We start from the raw sequence: 25,313 nt of genomic DNA, 5'->3' as shown, positions 1-25,313 counted from the left end.
CTTTCCATATTTTAGTCTATTTGCACAGGTTGACATGAACAACTATCTGGGTCTCATATGAATTGATTCCTTCTTCTTGATAGAATTCCAGGAGGGGGTGGGGGTTGGGTGGCTCAGTTAAGTGTCTGCCTTCAGCTCAGATCATGATCCTGGAGTCCTGGGATCCATCTAGCCCCACGTCAGGCTCCCTGCTCAGTGGGGAGTCTACTTCTCCTTCTCCCTCTGCCCCTCCCCCTGCTCCTTCTCTTTCTCTTGCTCACTCTCTCTCTGTCAAATAAATAAATAAAATCTTTTTTAAAAAGAGAGAATTCCAGTAGGAATTCTAACATTAGTGAGCATTTTGTCCTGAAAAAAAAAAAACCTGGCATTCCTCTTAGGATACTAACATTCATATGACAGTGAAATTCTGACTGTACTAATCAGTTGTGAGGCTGAGTCATTGACTATGATGACTAGTCTCCATGATTAAATAGTATGAGTCAGTGTGTCCCAGGGAGACAGAATCTGGAGTGCTTAGTGTCTGTCACATATCTTAGGATCAATATCCATTTTATAAATGTGACTAGATCAATGATGAATTAAAAAATGGATATCATTGGAATATGAAAAAATGAGTGACAGAAACACTTCTGTGAGCTGAGGTCTACCAAAGGACCATAGGAAGCAAAAAATATGGATAAAGTTCAGTTAGTCAGGTGGTATAACCAGCCAGGTCTGTGGTATTTGAAACCTAAATTTATTGTATACATTAAGAAAAATGAATTGTGCAGAGATCTATAAATATCTGATTTAGAAATGACATGGTAACTCTGAGTGCTTGGCTAGCAGCATCCATACAGTCATAATAATCAGGCACTGGGGAACCAGCACATGAGTAATGAGACTGATGAGTCACATTTTTGTCTACCCTTAAGCCATTCACATGATTTCCTTAGATGCTGCAATCTTGTGAGTGAGGCATAGTCCATTGAGGTCAATTAGATAGTTCAAAAGATATTATAATTCGTGAGTTATCAATAATTTTTAGATAAAGGAAACATAATGGAAGCTGAATAATGGTTTGTATTTGTGGGAATATCTCAGAGAGTATTAATTTGCTTGTAATCCAGTCACAATAATTCATAGCGTTTTTTTCTTGTCACTCAAAGAGAAATTTTCTAGATATTTGAGTGATGTATTCAAGTATATACTGCATTAAATATTTTTTTTAGAAGAGAGGGGGTAGGGAGATGGAGTAGCCAGGTGATGGGTATTAAGGAGGACATGTGTTGTGATGAACACTGGGTGTTATACACAACTAATGAATCATTGAACACTACATCAAAAACTAATGATGTATTATTTGTTGGCTAACTGAACTAACTAACTAATATATATATACTGTGAAATTATTGCCATTATATCCAAATCTTGGAATTTTATTGGTTAATGTTGATATTCCTTCAGTCTGTTTCATTTCTGTTTAAAGGAAGATCCTAGTTTTATTGAATGATGCTAAGAGTTCTTTGGAGAAACTTTGACTACATCTTAAAACAAATTACTTTCTATACCATTCTATTTCATGGAACAAGGGTACTTTTTTTCTTGTCATATAACTGGTCATTGAATGTATATAATTAGTTGCTTACAAGCTTTTATCAATAAACATTGAATTTGAAAAATTTTCTTCCTTGGCTCCTCTGATTGTACCTGTGGTTTGTAGGTTGGAAGTAAGATCACAATTGCATGGAATTCTTGCCACTTCACCAAAGAATACCTGATTTTGTCACCTTTACCAATTCCCTTACCTGAGAAGAAACAATGATGCACTCTCAAGGTAATACCTATTTTTTATAAACGTTTTTCTGGATTATTTTTATTATTTAAGTAATCACAAATTATTAATGTTGTATAGAATCTGTCAATTTAAACAGTGTGAGGCTTTAATAATCTAGTGATTCTTCAAGACTTCTGTTTATTTTTTTCCAGAATTTTTGCACTTTCTCAGTCTTTCTGTTGATGCCTTATATAGGAATTAGGCACAGAAATGATGGCAAGGTCATTTCTCACCAGTGTGGCAGTGTTCATACCAATAAGTGTGCTAACCAAATGCCACTAGTACTTAGCAGTGTATCCTTGTGAGCACCACCCTAAAAATAGAATGAGAAGTATTTTAATTAAGAGGGCTCACTGACTTTTCCGTATACTCTTAACCCCTCTAGTTACATGTTGTATTTATTGTGCCTATATGAGCCCTGCATGCATTGCTGTGACCACACTGTAGTATTAGGTGTAGCGTAAGCCTATGTATCCTCTGCAAATTGCCATGTTCCTGAGCTCAGGCAGATTAAGTGATTTTTAAACAACTGTGCTTTATTCCCCTATAATGGCTTTTTGTGATTTCCTCCTCTCCAAGTCACTGGATAATTTTTGAGTATAAAATAATTCTGAGGTTGAATTGCCAGAAATATATGTGCATTGTTGTGATTGAAATTTTCACCAGGCCAACATTTTCCTGGAACTTTAAGCATACTCTGGTTGCTTATTTAATTTGTCTGGCAGAAAATGTTGGACAAAATTTGCTCTGATGGAGGCTAGAAATTAACACAATTAATATTGTTGGAATAACATTGGAAACATCCTAGGAGAGCAGTATATTAGATTATTTAATAAGAAGTGCATTATTGAACCTTCCCATATTTTGCCTCTGGCAGACCAATGAACATATTTATTTCTCATCTTTCTACATTTTTACTGTATTCCCTCAGGTCAACAAGGATAAAGCTCTGGTGTCACATGAAAATGTTTATCCCTTACCCTTGAGCTATGACACAAAGGAAGGGCCCATCCTCAAGGGCCAGTAGGAATTCTCAATAATTTTCTGTTAGCATTTGTCCCTAAAATATTGATCTTTCTTTTAGGAATTATGTAATATTCCAGTTACCATAAGACACTCAATGATAGTCAGCTAGGAAACCTGAATCTTTAATGTAGGGGCTGGTCTCCATGACTGAATAGGGTAGATAACTGTGTCCCAGAGTGATGAACTCCAGATTGCTCAGTTTCTTTCATTTTCTGAGGTATATAGTACCCTATTTTAGGAACTTGTGTGTATCAGTGATGACTATAATTGATGTCATTGAAAAATCTGAACAAAATAAGCTACACAATCACTTCTGTGAAACTGAGGTCCAGCCAGATATCCATCATAAACAAAATATGTGCAAGAAGGAGATCTGGGTTTTCATTTGTGTGGTACCAGCAAGAACCGCAGTATTAGAAAACTAAGCAGCTGAATTCTTAAGATCCTGGAGCAGTAGGGGGATTCTATGCTTGCCCAATCCTTTGAAAACAGCTATATAGATATCAAACCATTCTGAACACCCAATAAATCCATATGAGGACTGAGAGAACAAATTGCACATCTAGAGGGAGAAAAATGGCCACATTGTGGAAGGTAGGAGCTATGGAGAGTTGATTTGGGGGAGGAGAGAATTGCAGATGTTACAGAGGGGATGGAGCCCTGATCATACAGAGAGGAGAAAGAGAGGGGAAAAGAGTGAAATCAGTATGCAGGGAATTGCACAGGAAAGACTCTTCCCAAAAACCATTGACTGAGAAAAGGAGAGGGGCTGATTGTCACAAGATTTTACAAGTGGTGGAGCTGAAAAGTCTGAAGTTTTAGAAGTCCAGGCCATCACCAGGGTCATGCCTGGCAAGCTTAGCAATGCTCCTGTGGGGAAGTAGGGCAGAGGCCCAGGAGCAGACAGCATCCAAGGATCCCCTGGGTCACACCAAAAGAGGCAGTTCCCTTTCTTGGAGTGCATTTGGGAAATATGACACTGCCTCTCAGGACAAAAATGATGGCAAGCACTGTTAAGCAGCCCTGTTAATTAACAGGAGGCATCTGCTGAAGGCAGCTAACCTGGAAGCCAGCTTTTGACTGTGCTTTACCATAAACTCTGAGCCCCTGCATGGTCATGCAACTACTTTTCTGGGACAAATGGCACCAGCCACAGCACAGCAAGACCCTAACTCAGAGGATCAGTGTGGGTCTGAGCTGTGCTGGGTCCCAAAATTTGGAGTTTTGAAACCCAGCCATACCTCTGAGATAAAACACAGGAGCACTGTGCTGCCAGGCAGACAGATGGCTCAGACACAGACAGGGTGAAAGCAGGGTTCTGACGGAAACCAGGACACAAGAGAGGAAATTGTTTGCTCTTCTGTGAGGGCTTCCTGAACAGCTGCATGTGTGAACTCCCCTCTCTGGGGACAAGAGAGTGGGGTGACACCATTTTCCCCCAAACCCGTCAGCACAGATAGATTTCCGTGAGCAGCACAGCACCACCAGTGGAGGCTGGAGCTACTTAAACCAATGCCCACTTCACTGTGACCTGTGGGTGCATCTTTTTTTTTTAATTTTCTAATTTTTATTTTATTTTATTTTTTTGAGAAAGAGGATGTGAGTGAGCAGAGGGAGAAGGAGAGAGAGAATCTTTTTTTTAAAAGATTTTATTTATTTATTTGACACACACAGAGAGAGAGAGTGAGCACAAGCAAGGGGAGTCACAGGCAGAGGGAGAAGCAGGCTCCCCACAGAGAAGGGGGAGCCTGATGTGGGACTCAATCCCAGGACTCTGGGATCATGACCTGAGCCAAAGGCAGTCGCTTAACTGACTGAGCCACCCAGGCACCCCGAGAGAGAGAATCTTAAGCAGGCTCCACATCCAGCACAGAGCCTGATGCAGGGCTTGATCTCATGACCCTGAGATCATGACCTGAGCCTAAATCAAGAGCCAGTTGCTTAACCAGCTAAGCCACCAAGGTGAATCTTTACTAGGTCAAGTATGCCTAAGAATTAACACAGTAGGTCCCTCCCCCGACAAACATACACACACCAACTCTACTGGTCATAAGGTGCTGCCAATCTTCAGCTATAGAGGAAATAGTATCTAGCCTTTTCTAAAAGCAGACCAAAACATACCTAGTTAAAACTCACCACGCATTGGAGGAAGTCCAAACACACCCCACTGAAGGCAAGGAGAAACTCTGCAGAGGACTGATCTGAGGGAAAGAGCAGCCAAAACACAACAGCAGAATACACACAGCATACACACACAGAAAAAAAAAAAACTTCCTGAAGCACCAGGCCCTAGACAGAACGTGACCTCTTCTTAATATAGCCATTACTCTAAGGAGCAGGAAAGGTAACAGGTTTCCTTAACACACAGAAGACAGAGGTCTAGGAAAAATGCCAGGTAGAGGAATTTATCCCAAAAGAAAGAACAAGAAGAGGTCACAGGCAGTGATATAATCAAAACAGATGTAAGTGGGCACCTGGGTGGCTCAATTGGTTGAGTGGCTGCCTTTGGCTCGGGCCATGATCCTGGAGTTCCAGGATTGAGTCCCGCATTGGGCTCCCTGCTTGGCAGGGAGTCTGCTTCTCCCTCTGACCCTCCTTCCTCTCATGTGCTCTCTCTCTCTCATTCTCTCTCTGAAATGAATGGATAAAATCTTAAAAAAAACAGATGTAAGTAATATGCCTGAATGATAATTTATTTTTTTAATTTTTTTATTGTTATGTTAGTCACCATACAGTATATCTTTAGTTTTTGATGTAGTGTTCCATGATAATTTAAAAGAGCAATCAAGGATAGTAGGTGGGATTGAGAAAGACAAGGGGAGTCCCTTTCTGCAGAGATAAAGGAAATAAAAACTAGTCAGGCCAAAATAAAAAAAAATGCTATAACTGAGATGCAAAACCAGCTGGATGTATTGACAAGGATAGGAGAAGCAGAGAAATGAATCAGTGATATAGAAGATAAAATTATGGGGGGAAAATGAAGCTAAAAGAAAGAAAATAAGAAAAATATTGGATCATGAATGTAGACTTAGGGAACTCGGCGAGTCCATAAAGAGTAATAACATTCATATCACAGGAGTCCCAGAAGAGGAACAAAAGGGGGCAGAAGGTTTATTTGAGCAAATTATAGCTGAAAACTTCCCTAATCTGGGGACAGAAATAGACATCCAAATCCAGGAGGCACAGAGAACGCCCATCAAATTCAACAAAAGCCAGCCAACACCAAGAAAAATCACAGTAAAATTGGCAAAGTACACAGAAAAGAAAATAATCCTGAATGCAGCAAGGGAAAAAAAAAAAAGTCCTTAACCTACAAGGGAAGACAAATAAGGTTTTCAGCAGATCTCGCCACAGAAACCTGGCAGACTAGAGAAGAGTGGCATGATATATTCAATGAACTGAATGGGAAAAATATGCAACCAAGAATACTTTATCCAGCAAGGCTGACATTCAGAATAGAAGGAGAGATAGACTCTTAGCTATAGAGAATGAACTGAGGGTTGATGGAGGGAAGATGTGTGAGGGGATGGGCTAAATGGGTAATGGGCATTAAGGAAGGCACTTGTATGAGCACTGAGTATTATATGTAAGTGATGAATCACTGGATTCTACTCCTGAAACTAATACTACACTATGTGTTAACCAACTTGAATTTAAATACGAACTTGGAGAGAAAAAAAAGAATATAAAGAAAAAGAATAGGGAGAGGTAGAGAGTTTCCCAGACAAATAAAAACTAAAGGAGTTCAGGACCACTAAACCAGCCATGCAAGAAATATTAAAGGGGACCCTTTGAGTCAGAAAGAAAGACCAAAAGCAACAAAGACTAGAGAGGAACAGAGAAAATCTCCAGAAACACCAGCATTACAGTTAATACAATGGCACTAAATACATGTCTATCAATGAGTGTAAATGGACTAAATACTCCAATCAAAAGACATAGGGTATCTGAATGGATAAAAAGATAAGACTTATGTATATATTGCTTACAAGAGACCCACTTTAGACCTAAAAAAACTTCCAGATTGAAACCATCTATCATGCTAATGGACATTAAAAGAAAGCCAGAGTAGCTAAATTTATATAAGACAAACTAGAGTTTAAACCAAAGAATGTAACAAGAGATGAAGAAGGGCACTATATCATAATTAAGGGGTCTATCCAATGAGAAGATCTAACAATTGTAAATATTAATACCCCCAATTTAGGAGCAGCCAAATATATAAATCAATTAATAACAAACATAAAGAAACTCATTGACTTAATACAGTAATACTAGAGGAATTTAACACCCCACTTACAGCAATGGGCAGATCATCTAAGCAGAATATCAACAATGAAACAGTGGCTTTGGATGACACACTGGACCAGATGTACTTAACAGATATATTCAGAACATGTCATCCGAAAGCAGCAGAATACGTATTCTTTTCTAGTTCACATGGAACATTCTCCAGAATAGATCACATACTGGGTCAAGTAAAAAAAGATGTATAAGTACAAAAAGATTGAGATCATAACATGCATATTTTCAGACCATAATGCTATGAAACTTGAATTCAACCACAAGAAAAAATTTGGAAATACCCAAATAAATGGAGGTTAAAGAATATCCTACTAAAGAATGAATTGGTTAACCAGGAAATTAAAGAAGTAATAAAAAAAATAGGGGCACCTTGATGGCTCAGTAGGTTAAGTGGCTGCCTTCAGTGCAGGTCATGATCCCAGACTCCTGGAATTGAGCCCCACATCAGGCTCACTGTTTAACGGGGACCCTGCTTCTCCCTCTCCCACTCCCCCTACTTGTGCTCCCTCTCTCACTGTCTCTCTTTGTCAAATAAATAAAATATTTAAAAAAATACATAGAAGCAAATGAAAATGAAAACATGAAGGTCAAAAACCTTTGGAAATCATCAAAGGCACTCATAAGAGGGAAGTAGGTCTACCTCAAGAATCAATAAAAATCTCAAATACACAAACTTACTTTACAACTAAGGGAACTAGAAAAGGAAGAGCAAATAAAACATAAAGTCAACAGAAGAAGGGAAATAATATAGATTAGAACAGAAATAAATGACATATTGGGGCGCCTGGGTGGCTCAGTTGTTAAGCGTCTGCCTTTGGCTCAGGTCATGATCCCAGCGTCCTGGGATCGAGCCCCGCATCGGGCTCCCTGCTCCGCAGGAAGCCTGCTTCTCCCTCTCCCGCTCCCCCTGCTTGTGTTCCCTCTCTCGCTGTGTCTCTCTGTCAAATAAATAAATAAATAAAATCCTTAAAAAAAAAAAGAAATAAATGACATATAAACAAACAGCAACAACCAAAAAGCAGTAGAACAGATCAACAAAACTAAGATCTTGGTATTTGAAAGAATTAATAAAATTGATAAACCCCTAGCCACTTATCAAAAAGAAAAGAGAAAGGAACCAAATAAATAAAATCATTAATGAAGGAGAGATCATAACTAACACCACAGAAATACAAACAATATAAGAGAATATTATGAAAAATTATATGCCAATAAACTAAGCAATCTGGAAGAAATGGATAGATTGTTAGAAACATGCAAACTACCAAAACTGAAACAGGAAGAAATAGAAAATTTAAACAGACCCATAACCAGCAAAAAAATTGAATCAGTAATCAAAAATTTTCCAACAAACAAAAGTCCGGGAGCAGTTGGCTTCCCAGGGGGAGAATGGTAGAATTAGACATTTAAAGGTGAGTTAATACCTTTTCTTCTCAAACTGTTCCAAAAAATTGAAATGGAAGGGAAACTTCCAAACCCATTCTATGGGGCCAGCATTACCTCCAAAACCTTACAAAGACCACACTAAAAAGGAGAATTACAGACCAATATCCCTGATGAACATGGATTCAAAACTTCTCATTGAGATATGAGCACATCAAATCTAACAGTACATTAAAAGAATTATTCATCATGATCAAGTAAGATTTATTCCTATGTTGCAGGGGTGGTTCAGTATTTGCAAATCAATCAATGTGATAAGAAACTTATGATCCTCTCAATAGATGCAGAAAAAGCATTTGACAAAAAATAGCATCCATTCTTTTTTAAATTTAATTTTATTATGTTATGTTAGTCACCATTTCAAACTATATTACACAGCAGTGATCACTAAGACAGTATGAAACTGGCTCAAAAACAGACATATAGACCAATGGAACAGAATAGAGAGCCTAGATATGGACCTTCAACTCTATGGTCAAATAATCTTCGACAAAGCAGGAAAAAATATGCAATGGAAAAAAGACAGTCTCTTCAATAAATGGTGCTGGGAAAATTGGACAGCTAAATACAGAAGAATGAAACTTGACCATTCTTTAACACCATACACAAAGATAAACTCAATATGGATGAAAGACCTCAACGTGAGACAGGAATCCATCAAAATCCTAGAGGAGAACATAAGCAGTAACCACTTTGACATCGGCTACAGCAACTTCTTTCAAGATACATCTCCAAAGCCTAGTGAAACAAAAGCAAAAATGAATTTATAGCATCTATTCTTGATTAAAACCATCAACAAAGTAGGGATAGAGGTAACATACCTCAACATCATAAAGGTCATATATGAAAGAACCACAACTAATATCCCCACTGGGGAAAACTGAGAGCTTTGCTTCTGAGGTCAGGTAGAAGAGAGAAATGTCCTATCTATTTACATAGTACTGGAAGTCCTGGCCTCAACAAAAAGACAACAAAAAGAAATAAAGCATACAAATTAGTAAGGGAAAATTCAAACTTTCACTATTCGAGAGGACATGATACTCTATGTAGAAAACTTGAAAGACTCCATCAACAAATTGTGAGAACTGATAGAAAAATTTAGCTAAGTCACAGGATATAAAATCAATGCACAGAAATCAGTTGCATTTCTATACAGCAATAATGAAGCAACAGAAATAGCAATCAAGGAGTCAATCCCATTTACAATTACACCAAAAACAATAAGATACCTAGGAATAAACCTAACCAAAGAGGTACTCTGTAAACTATATAACTCATATGAAAGCAATTGAAGAGAACACACAAAAAAAGGAAAAACATTCCATGCTTATGGATTGGAAGAATAAATATTGTTAAAATGTCTATACTACCCAAAGCAATCTACACATTTAATGCAATGCCTATCAAAATACCACCAGCATTTTTTACAGAACAAGAACAAAAAATCCTAAAATTTGTATGGAACCACAGGAAGACCCTAAGGAGCCAAAGCAATCTTGAAAAAGAAAAACAAAGCTGGAGGCATCACAATTCCAGACTTGAAGTTATATTACAAAGCTGTAGTCATCAAGATAGTATGGTGCAGACACAAAAACAGATACATAGATCAATGGAACAGAATAGAAAACCCAGAAATGGACCCATACCTGTATGATCAACTAATCTTCAACAAAGCAGGAAAGGATATCCAATGGAAAAAACAGTCTATTGAATAAATGTTGTTGGGAAAACTGGACAGCAGCATGCGGAACAATGAAATCGGGCCACTTTCTTACACCATACACAAAAATAAATTTAAAATAGTTGAAAGACCTAAATGTGAGACAGGAAACCATCAAAATCCTTGAGGAGATCACACGCAGCAACCTCTTTGACCTCGGCTATAGCAAATTCTTGATAGACATGCCTTGAGAGGCAAGGAAAACAAAAGCAAAAATGAACTACTGGGACTTCATCAAAATAAAAAGCTTCTGCACAGCAAATGAAACAATCAGCAAATGTAAAAAGCAGCTTGTGGAATGGGAGAAGATATTCACAAATGACATACCGGATAAAGAATTTATCAAACTCAACACCCATAAAACAAATAATCTATTTAGGAAATGGGCCAAAGACATGAATAGACACTTTTCCAAAGAAGGTGTCAAGATGGCCAACAGATACATGAAAAGATGCTCAACATCACTCAGCATCAGGGGAATACAAATCAAAACCACTATGAGATACCATCTCATACCTGTCAGAATGGCTAAAATTAACAGCATAGGAAATAACAGATGTCGGCAAAGATACAGAGAAAAGGGAAGCCTCTTACACATCCGCGGTAGGAATGCAAAATGGTGCAGTCCCTTTGGAAAACAGTCCAAAATGTTCAAAATAGAACTACCCTATGACCCTCCAATTGCACTGCTAAGTATTCACCCAAAGAGTGCAAAAATACTAGTTTGGAGAATATGCCCATGATGTTTATAGCAGCATTATAAACAATAGCCAAATCATGGGAAGAGGCCCAATGTCCATCAACTGAAGAATGGATAAAGAAGTGGTATATATACACAATGGAATATTACTCAGCCATCCAAAAATGAAATCTTGCTATTTGCAACAACATGAATGGAGCTAGTGAAATGCTAAGTGAAATAAATCATAGAAAGACAAATACCATGTGATTTCACTCATATATGGAATTTAAAAAACAAAAGAGATGAACATAGGGGAAAGGAAAAAAAGAAGGAAGCCAACCATAAGAGCCTTTTTAAAATTTAAATTCAATTATCCGAAATATAGAATATCATTAGCTTCAGATGTAGTGTTCAGTGATTCATCAGTTGTGTATAACACCCAGTGCTCATCACATCACATGCCCACCTTAATGCCCATCACCCAATTACCCCATTCCCACACCCATCTCCCCTCAAGCAACCCTCAGTTTGTTTCCTATAGTTAAGAGTCTCTCACAGTTTCTCTTGCTTTCTGATGACTTCCCATTCAGTTTTCCCTCCCTTCCCATATGATCCTCTGTGCTGTTTCTTATATTCTACGTATGAGTGAAACCATATGATAATCGTCTTTCTCTGATTGACATACTTCGCTCAGCATAATACCCCCCAATTCCATCCACATCAGTGTAAATGGTAAGTACTCATTCTTTCTGATGGCTAATATTGCATTGTATATATATACACTGTATCTTCTTTATCCATTCATCTGTGGATGGACATCTCAGTTCTTTCCACAGTTTGGCTATTGTGGACATTGCTACTATAAATATTGGGGTTCAGGTGCCCCTTTGGATCACTGCATTTGTATCTTTGGGGTAAATACCTAGTAGTGCAATTGCTGGGTCCATAGGGTAGCTCTATTTTTAACTTCTTGAGGACCCTCCATACTGTTTTCCAGAGTGGCTATACCAGTTTGCATTCCAACAAACAGTGTAAGAGGGCTCCCCTTTCCCGCATCCTCGCCATTATTTGTTGTTTCCTGTCTTGTTAATTTTAACCATTATGACTGGTGTGAGGTGGTATCTCATTGTGGTTTTGATTTGTATTTCCCTGATGCCAAGTGATGTGAAGCTTTTTTTCCTGTGTCTGTTGGCCATTGAGGAGGACACAAAGAAATGCAAAAACATTCCATGCTCATGAATTGGAAGAATAAATATTAGTAAAATGTCTATGCTACCCAGAGCAATCTACACATTCAATGCAATCCCTATCAAAATATCATCAACATTTTTCACAGAGTTGGACAAATAATCTCCAAATTTGTATGGAACTAGAAAAGACCCTGAATAGCCAGGGGAATGTTTAAAAAGAAAATCAATGCTGGTGGCATCAGAATGCCGGACTTCAAGGTATATTACAAAGCTATAATCTTCGAGAGACAGTATAATAGAAAAAAAAAAGTCACATAGATCAATGGAACAGAATAGAGAGCCCAGAAATGGACCCTCAACTCTATGGCCAACTAATCTTCAACAAATCAGGAAAGAATATCCAATGGGAAAAGGACAGTCTCTTCAATAAATGGTGCTGGGAATATTGGATAGCCACATGTAGAAGAATGAAACTGGACCATTTTCTTATACTGTAAACAAAGATAAGCTCAAAGTGGATGAAAGACCTAAATGTGAGACAGGAATCCATCAAAATCCTAGAGGAGAACCCAGGCAGGAACCTCTTTGACCACAGCTGCTGCAACTTGTTGCTAGACACATCTCTAAGGGCAAGGGAAACTGAAGTGAAAAATGAACTGTTGGGACTTGATCAAGATAAAAACTTCTGCACAGCAAAGGAAGCAGTCAACAAAACTAACAGGCAGCCTATGGAATGGGAAAAGATATTTGCAAATTGCATATCAGATAAAGGGCTAGTATCTAAGATCTATAAAGAACTTATAATGTTCAACACCCAAAAAACAAATAATCCAGTCAAGAAATAGGCAGAAGACATGAACAGACATTTCTCGATGGTATTTTGTTAGGGGTCACATGAATGTGTAGATTGCTCTGTGTAACAGACATTTTAACAGTATTTATTCTTCCAATCCATGAGCATGGAATGTTTTTCATTTCTTTGTGTCATCCTCAATTTCTTTCATAAGTGTTCTGTAGTTTTTAGAGTACAGATGCTTTACCTCTTTGGTTAGGTTTATTCCTAGGTAACCTATGGTTTTTGGTGCAATTGTAAATGGGATTGATTCCCTAATTTCCCTTCCTTCTGTCACATTGTCAGAGTATAGAAATGCCACTGATTTCTAGGCATTGATTTTATATCCTGACACGTTGCTGAATTCCTGTATGAGTTCTAGCAATTTTGGGGTGGAGTGTTTTGGATTTTCCACATAAAGTATCATGTCATCTGGAAAGAGTGAGAGTTTGACTTCTGCTTTGCCAATTTGAATGGATTTTATTTCTTTTTGATATGTGTGTGCTGAGGCTAGGACTTCTAGTACTATGTTGAACAACAACGGTGAGAGTTGACATCCCTATCGTGTTCCTGACCTTAGGGGAAAAGCTCTCAATTTTTCCCCATTGAGAAAGATATTCACTGTGGGCTTTTCATAGATGGCTTTTATGATATTGAAGTATGTTCCCTCTATCCCTACACTGTGCAGAGTTTTAATCAAGAAAGAATGCTGTATTTTGTCAAATGCTTTTCTGAATCAATTGAGAGAAACATACAGTTCTTGTCCTTTTATTGTGATGTATCAAGTTGATTGATTTGCAAATGTTAAACCAGTCTTACAGCCCAGAAATAAATCCCAATTGGTTGTGGTGAATAATCCTTTTAATGTCCTTTTGGATCATATTGGCTGGTATCTTGCTAAGGATTTTGGCATCCATGTTCATCAGGGATATTGGTCTATAATTCTTTTTGGTGGGGTCTTTGTCTGGTTTGGGGATCAGGGTAATGCTGGCCTCATAGAACGAGTTTGGAAGTTTTCCTTCCATTTCTATTTTTTGAAACAGCTTCAGAAGAATAGGTATTAATTCTTTAAATGTTTATAGAAGTCCCATTGGCAGCCATCCAGCCCTGGACTCTTGTTTTTTGGGAGATTTTTTATTACTGCTTCAATTTCCTTGCTGGTTATGGGTCTGTTCAGGTTTTCTATTTCTTTCTGTTTCAGTTTTGGTAGTTTATATGTTTCCAGGAATGCATCCATTTCTTCCAGATTGCCTAATTTTTTGCATATAGTTGCTCATATTATGTTCTTAAAATTATTTGTATTTCCTTGGTGTTGGTTGTTATCTCTCCTCATTCATTCATGATTTTATGAATTTGGATCCTTTCTCTTTTCTTTTTGATAAGTCTGGCTAGGGGGTTATCGATCTCATTAATTCTTTCAAAGTACAAGCTTCTAGTTTCATTGATCTGTTCTACTGTTCTTTTGGTTTCTATTTCATTGATTTCTGCTCTGATATTTATTATCTCTTCTCTTGCTTGATTTAGGTTTTATTTGCTGTTCTTTCTCCAGCTCCTTTAGGTGTATTTTTAGGTGGTATGTTTGAGACTTTTCTTGTTTCTTGGAAAAGGCTTATATTGCTATGTACTTCCCTCTTAGGACTGCCTTTGCTGCATCTGAAATGTTTTGAACATTTATGTTTTCATTTTCATTTGTTTCCATGAATTTTTAAATTCTTTTGAAGTTTTCTTTTTGGCCCATTCATTCTTTAGTAGGATGTTCTTTAATCTCCTAGTATTTGAGTTTCTTCTAAAGTTCCTCTTGTGATTGAGTTCAAGTTTTAAAGCATTGTGGTCTGAAAATATGCAGGAAATAATCCGTCTTTTGGTACCGGTTGAGAACTGATTTGTGACCCAGTATGTGATCTATTCTGGACAATGTTCCATGTGCACTTGAGAAGAATGTGTATTCTGTTGCTTTAGGATAGAATGTTCTGTATGTATCTGTGAAGTCCATCTGGTCCAGTGTTTCATTCAAAGCCCTTGTTTCATTATTGATCTTCTGCTTAGATGATCTGTCCATTGCTGTGAGTGGGGTATTAAAGTCCCCTAGTATTTTTGTATTATTATCAATGTGTTTCTTTAACTTTGTTATGAATTGGATTATATAATTGGCTGCTTCCATGTTAGGAGCATAAATATTTATAATTGTTAGATGTTCTTGTTGGATAGACCCTTTTTAAGGTATGATATAGTGTCCCTCTCCATCCCTTACCACAGTCTTTGGTGTAAAATCTAATTTGTCTGATAGGAGGATTGCTACCCCAGCTTTCTTTTGATGTCCATTAGCATGATGAATGGTTCTTTGGGTCTAAAATGAGTTTCTTGCAGACAGCATATGAATGGACCTTGCATTTTTATCCAATCTGATACCCCATGTCTTTTGATTGGAGAATTTAGCCCATTTACATTCAGAGTCACTATTGAAATATATGAATTTAGTGATGTTGTATTACATGTAAAGTCACTGTTTCTGTATTTTGTCTGTGTTCTTTTCTGGTCTATGTTGCTTTTGGTTTCTCTTTCATTTATAGGATCCCATTTAATATTTCTTCAGGGCTGGTTGAGTGATCACAAATTATTTTAGATTTTGTTTGTCCTGGAGCTCTTTATCTCTCCTTCCATTCTGAATGATAGCCTTGCTGGATAATGTATTCTTGGCTGCATATTTTTCTCATTTTGTACCCTGAATATATCATGCCAGCCTTTCTGGCCTGCCAGGTCTCTGGACAGGTCTGCTGCCAGTCTAATGTTCCCACCCTTGTAGGTTAAGGAACTCTTGTCTTGAGCTGCTTTTGGGATTTTCTCTTTATCTCTGAAATTTGAAAGCTGCACTATTATATGTCTGAGTGATCTATATTTATTGATTCTGAGGGGGGTTCTCTGTGCCTCCTGGACTTGAATGTTTGTTTCCTTCCCCAGATTAGGGAAGTTCTCACTATGATTTGTTCAAATATACCTTCTAGTCCCCCCCATCCCTCTCTCTTTCCTCTTCCCCTGGGACCCCAATTATTCTAATATTGTTTCACTTTATGGTGTTGCTGGTTTCTCGAAGACTCCCTTCATAATCCAGTAGTTGTTTATTTCTTTTTCTCAGCTTCCTTACTTTCCATCGTTTTTTCTTCTATATCATTGACTCTCTGTTCTGCCTCATTTACCCTAGCCATTAGAGTGTCCATTTTAGACTGCATCTCAGTTAAAGCATTTTTTTTGCCTGATTAGAATTTAGTTCTTTTATTTCTGCACTAAGGGATTCTATAGTGTCTTTTATGCTTTTTACAACACTAACTAGTATCTTTATAATCATTATTCTGAATTCTAGGTCTGATATATTACTTATAACCATATAGATTAAATCTATGGCAGAGAGTATTACCTCTGGTTCTTTCTTTTATTGGAATTTCTCCTTCTAGTCATTTTGTCCAGAGAAGACTAGATGAATGAGAGAACAAAATAAAAATATATCAACCATGATCCCAGCAAAATATACACTAGACAAATCTGAAGAGACCAGAAATCAAAAAAGAAAAGAAAAAGGGAAAAAGAAAGAATATAATCTAATAGGTGGATAAAAACACTTGGTCCTGGATGTATTATAGTCTGTGTGTTAGAAGACACTAGATCTGTATGTATTTAGAACTGGGTGTTATATGTAAGTGATGAATCACTAAATTCTATTCCTGAAACCAATATTGAACTATATGTTAACCAACTAGAATTTAAATATCTGTCAATGAAAACAAAACAAAACAAAACCAAAAAAGCAAAGGCTAAGCCATTTGCATGCATTAGAGGAATTGAATTGCACTGTGATCTATACATATCCAATCTGGGGGTGAAACTGTCTATTTGAGTGCATAGCTGGCAGCCTAAATACACTTGTAGTAAAGCAACCTGGGGAATTATCACAAGAGTACGGAAAATTTGAGAAATGGTTCTGTCTACATGTGAACCATTTACACATTTGTCTGTGCTGCTGGAATCTTCTCAGTGATGATTGATCTCTTGGAGGCTATTAGATGGTCAAAATCCAAAGAGATTATGGATTTACTTTTCTCTTGTAAGTGAAACAAATATATGAGAATTAAACAGTAGGTATGCATTTTGTCCCAAGAATACTGAAATTTTTTCATGGTATTATAATGCTCCAAATGACAGTAAGAGTCTACCTATGCTAGTCAGCCATTGATTGTGTTTGCTGTTCTCCCTGACTTCAAAATGTGATCTTAGTGTCCAATGGTCACAAAATACTTAGCATTTTGGGGCACCTGGGTGGCTTAGTTGGTTAGGTGACTGCCTTAAGCTCGAATCATGATCCCAGAGTCCTGGGATCAAGTCCTGCATCAGGCTTCCTGCTCAGTGGGGAGTCTGCTCCTCCCTCTGGCCCTATGCCCTCTTGTGCTCTCTCACTTTCTTTCTCTCAAATAAATAAAATAAAATATTTAAAAAAATCCTTAGCATTTAGTGTCTATCACCTATCTCAGGCTGTCAGTCATTTATAAACATCAATGATAACATCATTAATTTTTTGTTTGAAAACATGACTGACAGAAGCAGTTCTCTGAAATTGAGTTCAAGACATACAAAGGCAATATAACAAAGTTAGTGTTACCCTGAAATAGATTGTGGTAATTTAAGATCTATTTTGTAAACCATAGGATAAATAGTAATAACACAAAATTACCAAAAGAAGGGTCCCTGGGTGGCTCAGTCAGGTGATCATCTGACTCTTAATTTCAGCTCAGCTCTTGATCTCAGGTCATGAGTTCAAGCCCCACAGTGGGCTCCATGCTGGGCATGGAGCCTACTTAAATATAAATATATACATAATTCAAAATATGTATTTATAATATGTAAATAAATATATATAATTTCAAAATAATCACTAAAGGATTTAAGTAGTATAATAGCAAAACACCCATTTAATATAAAAGAAAGAGCTGAGAATGAACAGAGGGACCAAAATGATGTAAGACATATAGAAAACAAAAAGGGCAGACATAAATCCAATCATATGACTATTAAGTTTAAAAGACAGAAATTGGAAGGTTCCATTAAAAATTAAACAGCTACACATTATTTATGAAAGAGACAATTTAGAGCAAAATACATAAATGGTTTGAAAGGAAATGGTGGGTAAAGCTATATTATGCAAAGAATACCCAGAAGAGAACTGGAGTGGCTATCCTGATTTCAGAGAAAACAGGCTTTAAGTTAAAATATTATTAGAAATGAAAACAGATATAATGATAGATGGCTTAATCTGTTATTTATATAGTATGTGAATATAATGTAATCACCTAACCATGATGCCTCAAATAATGTAAAGCAAAAACACATGGTTGAAGGGATAAGTAGGCAATTCAGTGAAAATAACTGGACTCTTTAGTACCTTTTTCTTAATGATTGATAAACCAATTAGAAAGAAAAAGAATGTGGCTATAGCATACTTAGGCAATCTTTCTCAGTAAATTTGACCTGATATATATAGAACACAGCAGAAAGCAAATTATTTTCAAACACATCTGGAGCATTCTCCAGCATCAGTCATGTGTTAAGTCATAAAACTGGACACAATGAATTTAAAAAGATTAAAATCATAGAGTACGGTCTATGATCATAGGGGAATTATATTAGAGGTCAAAACAAATCTGGGAAATCACCAAATTTGGAAATTAACATACTTAGAAGAACCCATGGGTCAAAGAAACTAGAAAACATTTAGAACTGAATGGGATGCATATAAAGACATGCTTAGAGGGAGATCTATAGTATTTATTTTTAGATTTTATTTATTTATTTATTTATTTATTTATTTATTTATTTGAGAGAGAGGGAGCATGAGTGGAGAGAGGGGAGGAGGGAGATGGACAGAGGGAATCTCAAACAGACTCCACACTCAGCACAAAGCCCGATGCAGGACTTGATCTCACAACCCTAAGATCATGACCTGAACCAAAATCAAGAGCCCAATGCTTAACCGACTGAACCACCCAGGTGCCCCAAGAGTTATGATTTTAAATGACTATGAGAAAAGAGTAAATATATCAAATAAATAGCGTAAACTCTTACCTTAAGAAATAAGAAAAAGACTCAACTAGAAAATCAAGTATGAGGAAGTAAATAATAAAGATTTAAGCAAAGTCAATGAAATAAAAATAAAACCCAAAATAACTATAAGGAAAACCCATGAGACCAAAAGTTAGATTTCTGCAAAGGTTAATGAAACTGACAAGCCTTTAGTTAGACTGAACAAGAAACAAAGATATAAATCACTAAAGTTAGGAATGAAACAGGGGCATCACTACTGATTCTGTAGATTCCATCAGAAATATTATTTGTCTCGTGTTTTCTTGAGGGAAATGGATATGGAGGAATCCAAGGTTTAGTTTTACTTAAGACTCAGCAATGTGCCACTGATATTTAGTTTCCCATCGATATCAGTGTTTATCTCTGTAAGGCTTCCAGAAGGTCCCTTGACACTACAGTAGCACCCATTCAAATTTAGCCAGTTTGTTTTAACTAGTCAATAATTTAATCTATTTTAGGAGACCTTTTGTAATCTCAACATTAGATAAATACATTAATGATATGGTGAGTCCTCCATGTTTTCCATTCCTGTGGATTCTAGGTTTTTTGGCATTTCTGTGTTTAGACCAAAGCATAAAGGCATAGTTCTTTTCAGGCATGAAGATGATATTGGGCCAAAGTAAGGTATGTGACAGAGAACATCCCTGCGCCCTCAGTAGTATGTCCTGTTGAGAATGAGCATTAGAAGATAATAAGAAACTACTCTAAACACATTTCATGACAAGCTGGAAGACTGTATGCACTCCCTACTTGTTTAGCTATTTTTCTCAAATTACTGTACACCATGATTCTCAACATAGTTGATGTCATACTTCTGAGGTGAAAGTTAGTTCTTGGGAGCAAAAGAAATCTTAAATATTACAGTGGATCATGGCCCTCCAAACAGCCACCATACATAAGCAGATATACAGCATATCTGTGGTGTTAAAATTTGAGGGTGTGAAAACTAGGGGGAAATGTCTAAAAAAGATATCCACACAGCAGCAGCAGCAGCTGCTGCTAATAGGTTGAGAAACACTATCATACAAGTCTAAAGAAAAATCTATTTCTGCCATTTAACTCTAAGAATCAGATGTGATGGAAGCTAGAGCAGTTGCTACAGTTTGTCAAGATTTCCTCAGTAATAGCAGTTTTGCAGAGACAGTGATTTTAGAATATTGTGTTTCTTTTCCCATTTAGACTCAACTTAAATCTTTCTCTTCCAGAATACCTTATCCTAACTTAGATCTTAAATATTTTCTGAAGAACTGTGTCTGTGTGATTCCTTTGAAGGGAAAGGCTGCTTGTCTTTCACTGGGAATTTCAGAAAACCACAAGGTCCACATCTACATATTTGCCAACAGCAATTTTCAGAACTAAATTTACTCTGAGAACAGAGAATTATGTAAGCACAATGATATACCATTCCTTTGGCTCCTGAGATTTATAAACTTTTTTCAGCAGGACCCAAAGTTCTATTGGAAACAAATTTACTAGAACTACTCTCATATATGCCAATGCATTATGAAATATGTGGATCTTATAAAAATAACATCTTTAAAATATCTGTTGTTGAAATCTCAGCTAAGATTATTTTGGGGAAAATATATTTGAAAATAGAATTAAAAGATACTACATTATGATAAATGTTTCTAAATTTGTCAGCAAGCAGGAAATGAAATAAAAAAGACAATGGTATTGTATCAATATGTTTATATTCAAAAGACAAGTACACTTTTTAACAATTATGGTTTTTGCTTAGTTTTTCTTTAATATAAATGTTAATATTTTACACCTTTACATAAATCTAGTCTTTCAAGATATTTTAATGATTGACATGATAAACAAAGAAAGCCTAAATATATTTGATTAACTTCGTGATATGATGTTCTGCAGATCACTTCAGAAAGACATTTTTAGGACATTGCTTTAAGATACAGTTCTTTTTCACTGAGTAGTCAGTGAATTTGAGATCAGTAAATTACATGTAAACCATTGTTCTGCGCAGTTTTGAGGATACTCAATATAGTAATCAAATGTGTTCTTCATTTTATTACATCTACACTTTATTGCTATACTGTATTGTTATACTGATGACTTATACTTTCTTCAAAATCATAGATAAAAATATTGTATTTATGAATTATTTTAAATGAAGAATGGTTAGGACTCTTATGATTATTACACAAGAATGTACCCTTTCACCAGATTATTGCTTTGGGACAAATATTAGACTGTTGTTATAAAAGATTAATTTAGTTTAATCCAATCTTTCCAAATATTTAGATATTATTGATGTGTATATTTTCTTCTGAAGATGGTCTTGTAAAAATTGATAAATATAAGCTATAAACAATTTTCTTTTGCAAATGGAATTGTTGGGAGCCTCCCTTGGACTTCACCAGATAGTAATAGAGAAACCATATTTTTATTGATCTATATATAATAGTAAAAGTCTTAATAGAATAAGAATATTTTACTTTGCTAAAATAATTATTAACCAGCCACTTTTTGGGTCTATTGGATCTCAGGGGAAGGGAGAGCAATGCATATTTGAAGGTGTGCACATGACACACAAGGACTTAGCAATATCCACCCTTTGTAATCTGTATAGCACGATACACACAATTTGTGAATATTTTATTGTTAAATTTGATTACATGCACAACTGTGTATATAGGTACATTTGTATCTGCATATTTTTTCTTAAAATGTTATTTTTCCTCTTTTTTTCCCTGCCAGGTAATGATGGATCCTAGAAAGGAAGAGAAACTCTCTGTGCCTTTGCCTTTCTTGAATGCCATCTCCAGAGAGTGAGATGACAAATTAATTTTAAGTCAGTGGTTCTCCATTGCTACGTGTGGTCTTCTGGACTCCCTTGTAGGTATGAATATATTATCATGGAACTGCATGTTTACTGGAAAAAAAAAAGCCCACGATGGATAGCAGTTGATAGATCTTGCTCTTCTCAAGATTGATGACATTTAGTTGTAACTAAATATCATTAAAACCCTGTCCAAGATCCAGATAATAGTGGGCACAGTAATTGGGAGTTGTATCTGTGAGTCATAACAGGCCTTACTAAATGGGGGACTTTCTCAACAACCACTCTTAAAACTGAACCAACTTCTACAAGACCATTTACTAAATTGCTTCTCAGGTCTTTATTTCTATGTTTGATTAATCAAATGCTCTTTTAATTTCTTATGACCTGACATTTTTATTTTATTTTTGTGATATAAGTACCTATGGATTGCCGGGCATAGAATAGGTTCTCAATGAACTTTTATTGAGTATAGATATATAAGTAGATTATTTTAAGTGATTTTGTAAATGACTTGGCCAACTAAGCAGAAAATGATAAATGATGTGGGGGGGGAAAGAGGCATAATTTTCAGTGGGATTCAAGCAATCGAGTTAGTCTTGGAAATGCACAGGACGGAAGGACTCTGATACAATGTGCTAATGTTGAAATGTATAGAGTTATGGTAGAGCTAGCTGTAGTTTCAGAGCTGTGTGAGTAAGAAGCAGCTTCCAAATGAAATCAATATGAAAGAGTACCGAAGAATAACTTCCCAGCATCCAGCTGATTAACCTTTTTCACTAGAAGTGGCATTTCTCATTTTCCCCCTCAGAAGATTACTTCTTGGGAACTCTTGGGAGTGAATGATGCCAGTAAATCTCTGAAACAAGACTCTTCAGAAAGGAGGCTATGGTCCAAGGGCCACACTTTGAAGGTAAGGTTTTGTCAGAATAGTCCTTGATTTCTAGGAGCAACCATGTCTGGGTAGGAAAATAGATGTTAGTTTTCTGAAGGTTGATGACTTTTGGCTACATTCTAATTGACCTCAAGGGCCAGAATGCATAGTGAGTTAAGAGATACAGCTTCTCAGGGCACCTGGGTGGTGCAGTCAGTTAAGTACCCAACTCTTGGTTCAGCTCAGGTTGTGATCTCAGGGCCCTGAGACCAAGCCCTGCATTGGGCTTCATGCTCAGTCAGAGTTTGCTTAATACTCTCTCTTCCTCTCCCTCTGCCCCTCCCCCTTCTCGCTCTCTTTCTCAAATAACATAAATAAATCTTTAAAAAAAGAGATACAGCTTTTTTAAATATACCTTCATAGATTTTTCTGTATTTCAGTTAGAATATTTGTGGTGAATATGAAAGATTTCCTTAATGTTTCTTATCCAACATCCTAGTTGGCTGAATACATTGTGTTAACAGAAAGTTGTTGTATCCATGAGATTCAGTGGTTCTCAATAACTGGAGGGAAGAAAAATAGTTTTGTCTGAAATAACTGATCAAATGAATGAGTGACCTAGAACTTAAAGGAGCCATACAGAGGGAAAGAGACAGATAAAATTCTGAGATAGTTGGAGGTGTCTATCAGTTTTTAGCTCAGCAAAGAAGAAAAAGTAGCACTGATGTTGATTTAGGAAGATTTGAAGTCATTTTTCTGGCCACAGGGTGAATGCAGCAGCTGAAAATGTGGCTTTCTTTGTGTCCTCTGTGTAGATTCATACATGGCACATGTAGAGGTAGAGTATATAAGAATTTCATAGCCCCCACTGGGCTCCTTAGACAATGTGTCCCTCACCTTTGCCAATTTTCCCGTCTGTATCCTTGCAGGTGGTGACCACAAATGTGAGGTGGATTTGTTACTGAGGGTGCCAATACTTCTACCACCAGCTTCACCAAAACAATGATACAACTCTTCTTTATGCTTGGCGATTCCTCTCTTTCCTGTGTTGCAGTGGACACCTCCTGCAGATAAGAAATGCTTAACTGAGAAATGCTCATGTTGGGATATCATCGATGAGACTTTAATTTGGGCATGGTGACTGTTTCCCTTGCTGCCACTTGACTCAATCCCAGGAGCCTCAGTAGAGGAAATATTATTGCACAAGAAACTCAAAATGGTGGAATTGCTCAGTGCTCCCATAAATATACATTTATAATTTCCATTTGCCATATGGTAAAAATTTTAAATAGGATATATTAAAAAGAAACTGCACAATTTTTTTCAAAAATTCAAAGCATATTTAAATATCTAATATATAAATTAAGTGCCCTCCTTTCTCCCAATTCTCTCTCCTAGTGTTTTCTTCTCTTAAGAGAGTTGTGTGCGTTCTTTAAGTGGATAGATGCACACACACAGACACACATACACACAAACTATTTTGGGGGGTTCTGGAAGTGGGGCCATATTGTACACATTCTTCTGCAAGTTGCCTTTCATTTTACAGTTTTTAATACCCTTTTCTATTTCAGTAATATACATCTGTGTCATTTGTTGAATGACTGCACGACTGTTTTGTAGATGAAATATAATTAAATGTTATAAGCATTTCTTATCCATAGATATTTGTTAGCACAAAATTTCTGTGCAATGAACCTCCCTATCAACAATTTTGCATTTGTCTATTATATCATAATAAATTACTTAGCAGTTGAAATACTGGGATTAAGGATATGCACATTTCAAATTATTACAAGATTTCCTTAAAATGTGGTAACAATTTTATCTTCAAATGGCAATGAATGAGATTGCCAGCTTTCCCACAACTTCACAGATAATGGATTTTATAAATATTTACATTTTTTGCAAATGTGATAGCCCAAACTATTGTCTTAAATTGTATTTATTTTGCTTTTGAGTTTGATCATTTTTTTCATATGTTTATTAGCCATCTGTATTCTTTAATTTCCTCTTTCTGTCCAATTTGGGGGATGGGGGCTTAGTCTTCTGATTTTGAAGAGCTCATTTATTATTGGGGAAAAAAGGTTTGGATTGTCAAGCTTTACAGATATTTTTTATGCACTTTTAAACTTCATTTTTGTTATAAGAATGTGTATGATTGTTATATGTTCAAGTATAACCATGTTTGCTTTTATGGCTTCTGAGTTTCATGTCATTTTGGAAAAAAATATTTATACTGATTCCATAAAACTGTCACCTATGTTAACTTTTATTCTTTTGTCTTTCTTTTATTCAAATTTAAATCATGAGAAATTTTTTTTATTTGAAATCTTAAAGTTGCCAAGTTATTTGCCATTACTTGCGATTATTTGCCAATAATTGCCCATTTATCTGTAATGCCATCTTGCACATGTGCTGTATTCTCATCTGTGACTGGCACCATTTTTGTTCTGTGGACCTGTGTGTCTCTTCTGCCTCCTGTCTCATGTGTCTTCT

General features: G+C 36.5%; 1 long non-coding RNA gene and 1 pseudogene across 1 annotated transcript in view; both read left to right on the top strand.

The window, feature by feature from the left end:
• LOC118357038 overlaps positions 1-25,083 on the top strand; it is a 46,314-nt gene extending 21,231 nt beyond the window's left edge. The window contains exons 8-11 of the long non-coding RNA XR_004820114.1: positions 1,703-1,816; positions 21,862-22,003; positions 22,755-22,856; positions 23,747-25,083. This is a non-coding gene — a long non-coding RNA (uncharacterized LOC118357038). The remainder of the gene's footprint in view (positions 1-1,702; positions 1,817-21,861; positions 22,004-22,754; positions 22,857-23,746) is intronic.
• Positions 3,091-3,172, top strand: LOC113910715 (annotated as a pseudogene).
• Positions 25,084-25,313: the final 230 nt, after the last annotated feature.

This window comes from Zalophus californianus, chromosome 6 (assembly GCF_009762305.2).
Source record: "Zalophus californianus isolate mZalCal1 chromosome 6, mZalCal1.pri.v2, whole genome shotgun sequence".
Taxonomy (NCBI): Eukaryota; Metazoa; Chordata; class Mammalia; order Carnivora; family Otariidae; genus Zalophus; species Zalophus californianus.
Note: the sequence above shows the minus strand (reverse complement) of the source record. Positions and strands in the feature narration are given on the sequence as shown.